Source organism: Sturnira hondurensis, unplaced genomic scaffold (assembly GCF_014824575.4).
Source record: "Sturnira hondurensis isolate 20B ecotype Veracruz unplaced genomic scaffold, ASM1482457v3 Scaffold0002840, whole genome shotgun sequence".
In the NCBI taxonomy this organism is placed as follows: domain Eukaryota; kingdom Metazoa; phylum Chordata; class Mammalia; order Chiroptera; family Phyllostomidae; genus Sturnira; species Sturnira hondurensis.
In genome coordinates, this window is record NW_028075471.1 from 2,192,933 (window position 1) to 2,200,174 (window position 7,242).

Below are 7,242 nucleotides of genomic sequence, written 5' to 3' on the forward strand. Positions count from 1 at the left end.
GGGGAAAGATACTTGATCTCCTGGGCTGTCTCTCTGCTCTGTAAAGTGGAAAGAGTAACTTTTCTTTGTTGCTGGATGCCATGAGATCAAACGAACTGATGTAACTGAAAATACCTGAGAAATAAAAACCTCAATACTTGCAAATGGGAGCAGTTGCTAATGAATCTGTGTTGTGAGTTGCACGGGTCTTATTATTTCCACTTTACAGATGAGGAAACTGAGTCACAAAGGAAGCTTTGTGGCTTGACCAAACGGCACAGCTTGCTATTCACAGGAAATGAGGTGGGGTGTATGCCTAGAATTCAGAAGCCCAGGGCTGCCCTTCTCAGCCTAAGAAACTTACTCTGAAATGAGGTGAGTCCCCACCCTTACTCTGAGAAGAGGAGGTGAATGTCATAGGTCTTTCCTAAGACCTGGGAAAGCATTGCATACAGTTTCCCAGGGATGGGGGAGGATTTGGCATGTCTGAGCTGAGACTAACCCCGTACTCTGACTCCCCACCCTCTGCCTCCTTAGCCTGAACCTGATCACAAACTTTCAGGAGGAAGATTCCCCCTCCCAGTGCCTCCCAGGGAGCACCCTGCAATTTGCTGAACAGAGAGGCTCATGAGTCATGGAAGGCCGGTGATGGAAATGTGGCTGGTTTCTTCCCAGGCCAGCAATCACCATCACCGCCATCATCATTTCTACTGCTGCTTGGGTGCCTACTCTGTGCCAGGCCCCTGACTTGCACGGTTAGCAGTACTCACCACCACCCTAGAACATTAGCAGACCCTCCTGATACACAGGAGAATAACACAGTGTGGCAAGGTGAATAACTGGCCCAGAGATACATCGCTAATAAGAACAAAGCTTGGAGCCAGGTTTTCCTGACTCCAAATTCTTTGTCTCACCCTCTGAATCGTGCTGAAGGCTGGTTTTGGGAGTGGGAGAAGGGCCGCCTCCTGCAGGTGCTGTCCCAGGACAGAGGAGTGGCAGAGTGCCACTCAGACCTGGGGAATCCCCACCCAGGTGGGGAGGCTGTTTGCAAAGAGCCGCAGCAACTGTTCCCATCCCATACAGGTCCCCTTCGAATGTGACTGCCATTCCTTTCACGGAGAAGCGGAGTCTATCCTTCCACCTCTTGGAATCTGGGCTGTCCTTGGGCTTTCTTTGACCCACAGGATGCAGCCTAAGTGATACAGTGAAAGTTCTGACTTCAGTCCTCAAAAGGCCTTGAAGCTTCCAGCCTCACCCTCAGGGGCTGTGGTGTCCTAAACGACGAGAGACCTCATCAAAAGAGAGGCCCAGCCAATAGCCGGAATCAACTGTTGACTTCTGAGTGAGGCCATGCAGAATTACGCAGCCCTTAGCCCAAGGATGTCAAACTCATTTTCACCAGGGGCCACATCAGCCTCGTGGTTGCCTTCAAAGGGCCAAATGTAATTTTAGGACTGTATAAATGTAATTACTCTTTAACTAGGGGCAAGGAGCTCAGTGCTGCCGCTGGATAAAAACAAGGTGCCGGGCCATATAAAACAAAGTGGCCAACAGGGCCTTGTGTTCGTCCCCTGTACCCTAGCCTATCTGACAGAGAACCCCCCAGTTAATCAGGATCGCCCATAGGATCATAAGCAATTACAAAGTATATTGTGTTAAGCCACTTAGTTTTTGTAGGAGTACAGTATGTTAGTCAGCAATACACAACTGATAAAGTAAGTGATCAGTTTCCTCATCTGTACAATGGGAATAATGCTCACATTTTTATTTGATAAGTTTGTTATGAAGCGTGAATGAGATGAAGCCTGCGAGTCATGGAGCAGTGGGTCTGGCAACAGGGTTCACTGTTGGCAGCTCTGGCTGGGGCCTCTGAGGCAAGTGACAGGAAGTGAGCCCTTCAGTTGGCAGGGGCAACATGTATAGAAAGGGAAGCTCTGGGACTGTAGTAGGAGGTAGGATTTAAAGCAAGTCACACTGGTAGAGCAGAAGTGGGCATCTGGCTAGAACTGTCTCAGTTATGAGGACCTTACACTGTCCTGAGTTAGATGGGAAGCCCAGGATTGCAGGGGTTTGAACTGAGACAAAGCCAGAGCTGAGACAAAATGCCTCCATAATCATGGAGGCCTGCAAGGTTTAGGAACTAAGAAAGTGAGTTCGAGGAACTGAGGCAAGTGCTCCTACAAGACCATCATCATTGAAGGTCAGTCCTGAACATGTCCCACCCTGGCTGCATACCTTCCCACGGATCCCCTCCCCCAAGGAGGTGACTAGGCCCTTCTTGACTGCAGCCTGTGCTGCAATGCCCCTCACTGCATCTCCCACCATCCCCCTTCGCCTTCCCATTCCAGCGGGACTCTATAAACTCCTGGTTCCTGGACACGAACCACATCCTCTCCTACCTCTGGGCCTTTGCACAGGCTGTTCCTGCTTTCTGAAAGGCTATTACCCACCCCTCCCCCATTTAACCGGGATAACCTCTACTCGTCTTTAAAAGTTCAGCTAACAACACATCATTTTTTCCGGGAAGCATCTTTGAGTCCCCATGTGTCGGTTTGGCTCTCTTCTCCAGGGCCCCCATGGCACTCCATCCTACCCCAATGCTCTGTCATTGGGACTTCTGGTTAGTCCAGAAGGACAGGGACCCAGTTTTCTTTGCTCACCTCTGTAAACCCAACACCTAAATCAATGTCCAGGACAGAGTAGTTGATTATTACATACCCTTCCTACTGTATAAATGATACTTCAATAAATGAATTGGATGGGTCCTTAGAGAAAAAGCAACAACAAAAAGAAAATCAGAGGCTCAAAGAATAAAACGACTTAGAAGGGACCTTCCAATCTGTTCATCTTGGGGAGACTCAGTGACTACGGGAGCATGGCAAGTGGACTGAAGTGACAAGAGAGGGCAGTGTGTTGGGCTGAATACTAGGTGCTACATCAAACTCCAAAATGTCCGTGGCTGAACACAGTATGAGTTTATAAGTTAATCACACAACAGCCAGAGGAGGGAGTTTCAGGTCAGTTCATGGCTTTCTTCCAAGTGCTGGGTCATGGACTTAAGTTCCCTCCACATAAAGGCTCCATCAACCCCTAACATGGCAGAGTTCTCTGCTCCCAGCTGGTGGAAGGGAGAAATCACACCAGCTCTTTGGAAACCCAAACTGACACACATCACTTCTTTTCCCCTTCCATTGATGGAAACTAGTCTTGGAGCTGCACTTGGATGCCAGGGAGCCTGGGAATGGCAGCCTTTGGTGAGGCAGCCATCTTCTAGTATCAACTCCACATTTATAAAGGCAAATCCTGAATTCCTCATGGACAAAGGGGATTTGGGGCCGGGCTTTTACTCTCCAAACTTCCATTTTTTCATCTATAATAGGAAGTAACGCTATTACCTCAGAAGATTCTTAGAAAGCTTACTTAAATGATAGCAAAAATCCCCAGCAAATATCAGGTACAGAATAAATGCTTGTAAAATGTTACCTTCCTATCCCCTTTTTTTTTTAACTAGTAGAAATAAGATTTGTCTGAAGGTGTTGGTTGGGGACATCTGGATCTGCCTTCACTCATCTTTGCTTTATATACCTTCCTCTTCCCCTCTTTCTACTCTTTTCTGTTGTTTTCCCCTCTCTCTTCCCCACCTTTGCAGCATCTTTGTATCTCTGGACTCCCCTGGTTGCCTCTGTGAGCACCTCCTTTCCCATCCCAATCACAGGCTCTAAAGTAGATTAACTGCCATTCGGGGCCAGCCCCTCACTAGTGAGAAGAGCAATGCCAGCCCTCTGGACAGGACAAGTCACCAAGGAGCCCTCCACAACAGGCAAGCCAGACAGCTCTTGACCTCAATGGAGCGCATCCCCACAAAACCTGCCAGGGAGGGGAGCTACACGCCAATGCTCTCCAACGTGCCCAGAGGATAGTGACAGGTGTTAAACGAACAGGAATCACAACATGCCTGACAAACTTGGAGTTAAGGATCAGCCTTCCTTCCTGCTGCTCTTTGATTTTAGCACTGCTAAAATGCTAATGAACAGCATACATCTCTCAGTGGGGCAGTGATCCCTCCTTCATCATTTCCCAAACTTGTTTGGCAGTGAAATTCTGCTGAGCATCTCCTGGGTCTGTGACTGATGGGATGCTCTTTACAAATTTCAGCTCAGTAACAAAACTCAAACAATAAAGCGCACATTCATTTACCTATGTGGAAACAGGCTAACTAGGAAAATTTAGCCACAAATTTATTATCTTTGTGTTTAATAGCTAATGACCCCTCTTAAGTCGCTACTGTTGTTACGCTTTGGAGGTGGCTTTGCAGGTTACATCAGAAAGGTTTAAGAATGTTGGTGGGGCTGATGGAAACGGATGTTTTTCGTTCACTTATGAAATATTTATCAAGTTCTCATGATGTGCCAGACATTTCTTTACATCAAGAGACTAATCTTTTTTGCTTGCTTTCTTTGTTTTAACCTCATTGGCTAGCTTATGAATACGGATCGTTTCATTTAGACCAACGATTTTGAACCATGGTGATTCTGCCCCGCAGGGGACATTCAGCAATGTCAGGAGACCTATTTTGTTGTCACAAATCTGAGGGTGCTGTTGGCATCCAGTGGCTAGAAGCCTGGGATATTGCTGAACATTCTATAGCGCATATGACAGCTCTTCACAATGAATTATCTAGCCTGAAATGTCAACAATGGTGAGGCTGAAAAATTCTGACTTAGAGGAAAAAAACACTTAAAAACCATCACAAGTGCATGAGCCTGCAGGGATTAGTTAGGCGACATAAATAGCTCACTAATTGGACAAGTTTCAAAGGGTCAAGGCTCCTGGGACCTAGCTGACTGTCGCTACAGGGGACCAATGGTGCCCTGCATTCAGGTAGCCAGCGCTTCCCAGTTTTCAAGCCAGAAATCCAAATTTGAAACTAAAATCACTGATCTTTTAAATGCTGGCAACTAATTTGAGTGTTTTTAATGCTTTGCCAGTCAAACAAAATACATCTGGAAACATGATGTAGACAGGCCAAAAGTTTGCCACCTCCCTAGCATGGGGCTAGCTACTGGTGGGTACATTAGACAACACTGGCCCACACTTCCTGATCTGTCCTTCCTAGATAACATTTAGTGTGCTCCTACTATGGACCAGAACCCCATCTAAGCATTCAAAACAAGTAAACTCATTGTATATTTACAACAACCTAGGAGATATGTGTAATGTTCCCTCCCATTTTAAAGACAAATACTCAGACAGGCTACACAACTTCCCTAAGGTGACACAGCAAATGACAGTACCAGAATTTGAACACAGGCAGTCTGTCTCCAGAGCCCATGTTATTAATTGCTAAGCCAGCCTGCCCTGTGGAAGATGCTGCATCCGTATACCCTACACTGGGAAATTCGCAAGGGACTTGCCTGGTTAATTACCCAGCCGAGGCAAGGAACAGTCCACCACTGTGGTTAGCCTGTATTCTCCAAGTGCTCAGACCTCAGTCCCTCCATCTAGAGCTGTGGTTCTCAACTGGAGGTGATTCTGCTCCCTGGGTCACATTCTACAATGTGTGGAGACATTTTTGGTTGTCACAAATTGGGGCTACTACTGGCATCTAGTGAGTGGAGACTAGAGATGCTGCCAAAATTCACACAGGACAAACCCCCACAACAAAGAATTACCCAGCCCAAAATGCTAATGGTGCTGAGGCTGAGAAACTCATCTAAACGCCTGGCTGGCAACCATCACCACATGTAAAAAAAGAGTAGCAGAATATTCCAGGTGATTGATTCTGTTTGTTTATCTAGAACATTATTTATCTCCTTATTCTTTCTTCTCTTGCCCTGGAATTTCATTATAATCCCATGTCCTCGTGCTAAATGCCTACACTGGATAGTAATCTCTTCATACAACTCTTACACGTTAGCGACAGCAGAACAAATGAGAAATGGAAAGATTAGCAATAGCCAAAAGGAAAATGAGCATTAAAATACGAAGTAAGTCCTTGGGACTTGACCATAATTATCAGCTGCATGCCTGAAATGTGAACACTCTCCTCTGGACGCCCTAAACCATGATTGTGCTCCTCACCCACATGCATCAAACTCCAGTTGCCACGGACACCATCTCTGCTAAACACACACGTGACTGCGCCGATTTCATAAAAAGATTTTAATAGAAAAGTACAAGGTATGAACAAAAATAAATAATCTTTATCTCATTTCTAGCCCAGCAAATTGTACACTGCATATAAAACCAGTCTAAGATGCAATTTTCCTCTTTTTTTTTGCTTTTGGAATACTGAGACAGCATTTTAATTAAATCTTCTCGATTTAAATTGATACATTTGTTTTTTAAAAAATCATACCAAGCTTTAATCATTCTACATCCATTTTTGAAAAGTTGGCTAACAAGATGATGTTTCATTAAGATAAAGTATCATCCAATCGTCAGATTTAAGTGTAAAGTTTGTATGAACAGGTCAACAGAAGATTCTTTTACTAAGTTTTAATTCCCATGTTGCTGAATGTTTCCTGCTTTAAAAACTCATTTCATCATCTTACTTTCAAAACCTGGCATCTGTTTTTTACCATTTTATAGAGAGGGGAGACTAAAAAATACTTTCTAAAAAAATAAATATTTTAAAAGTACCCTTTACAGTGATAATGCAGTATTATAGACCTATGCCTTGGTATGTATTTGCATTACATACATGCTTCAAGTTATAACTACCTTTTTAATCTATCTCTCCTCACTTACGTTATGGACCATTCAGCCTTTATGGACTGTTTTTGCTAATGATCTCTTGGAGTTAGCCAATACCAGTCTCTTATTTGGAGGACTTAGCCTGCTGGAGTGTCCCATTTGATAATCCCAGTGGCTTGCATAATGTTTTGCAAAAACAAATTGAAACTTAGCATTGGCAAAATCATCTGTGCGAAGGGTTTGGGTGGGCCACTAAAACACATACACTTGGGAGGTCAGCAGCTGAACAGATAAACTGGACTAAAACTTAAAAGTCTTCCTTTTACTTGAGCCCATAATGACTATTTTGAACATGCCTCTGCTTGCCCCTGCCTAATATGTAAATTTTTTGTTAATTTTCCTGCATTGGGAAGATCTTGAATGCATTCCACGTTGTGAAGAAAAAAATATGCTGACACTCCTAAATCAAGTATATGTTTTTGCAATAAAGAACACTGGTCAATATACAACTGAGGAAAAACTGAAACAGATGTGAGTCCTAGAACCACAAGCGTTTGAATTTGCCCA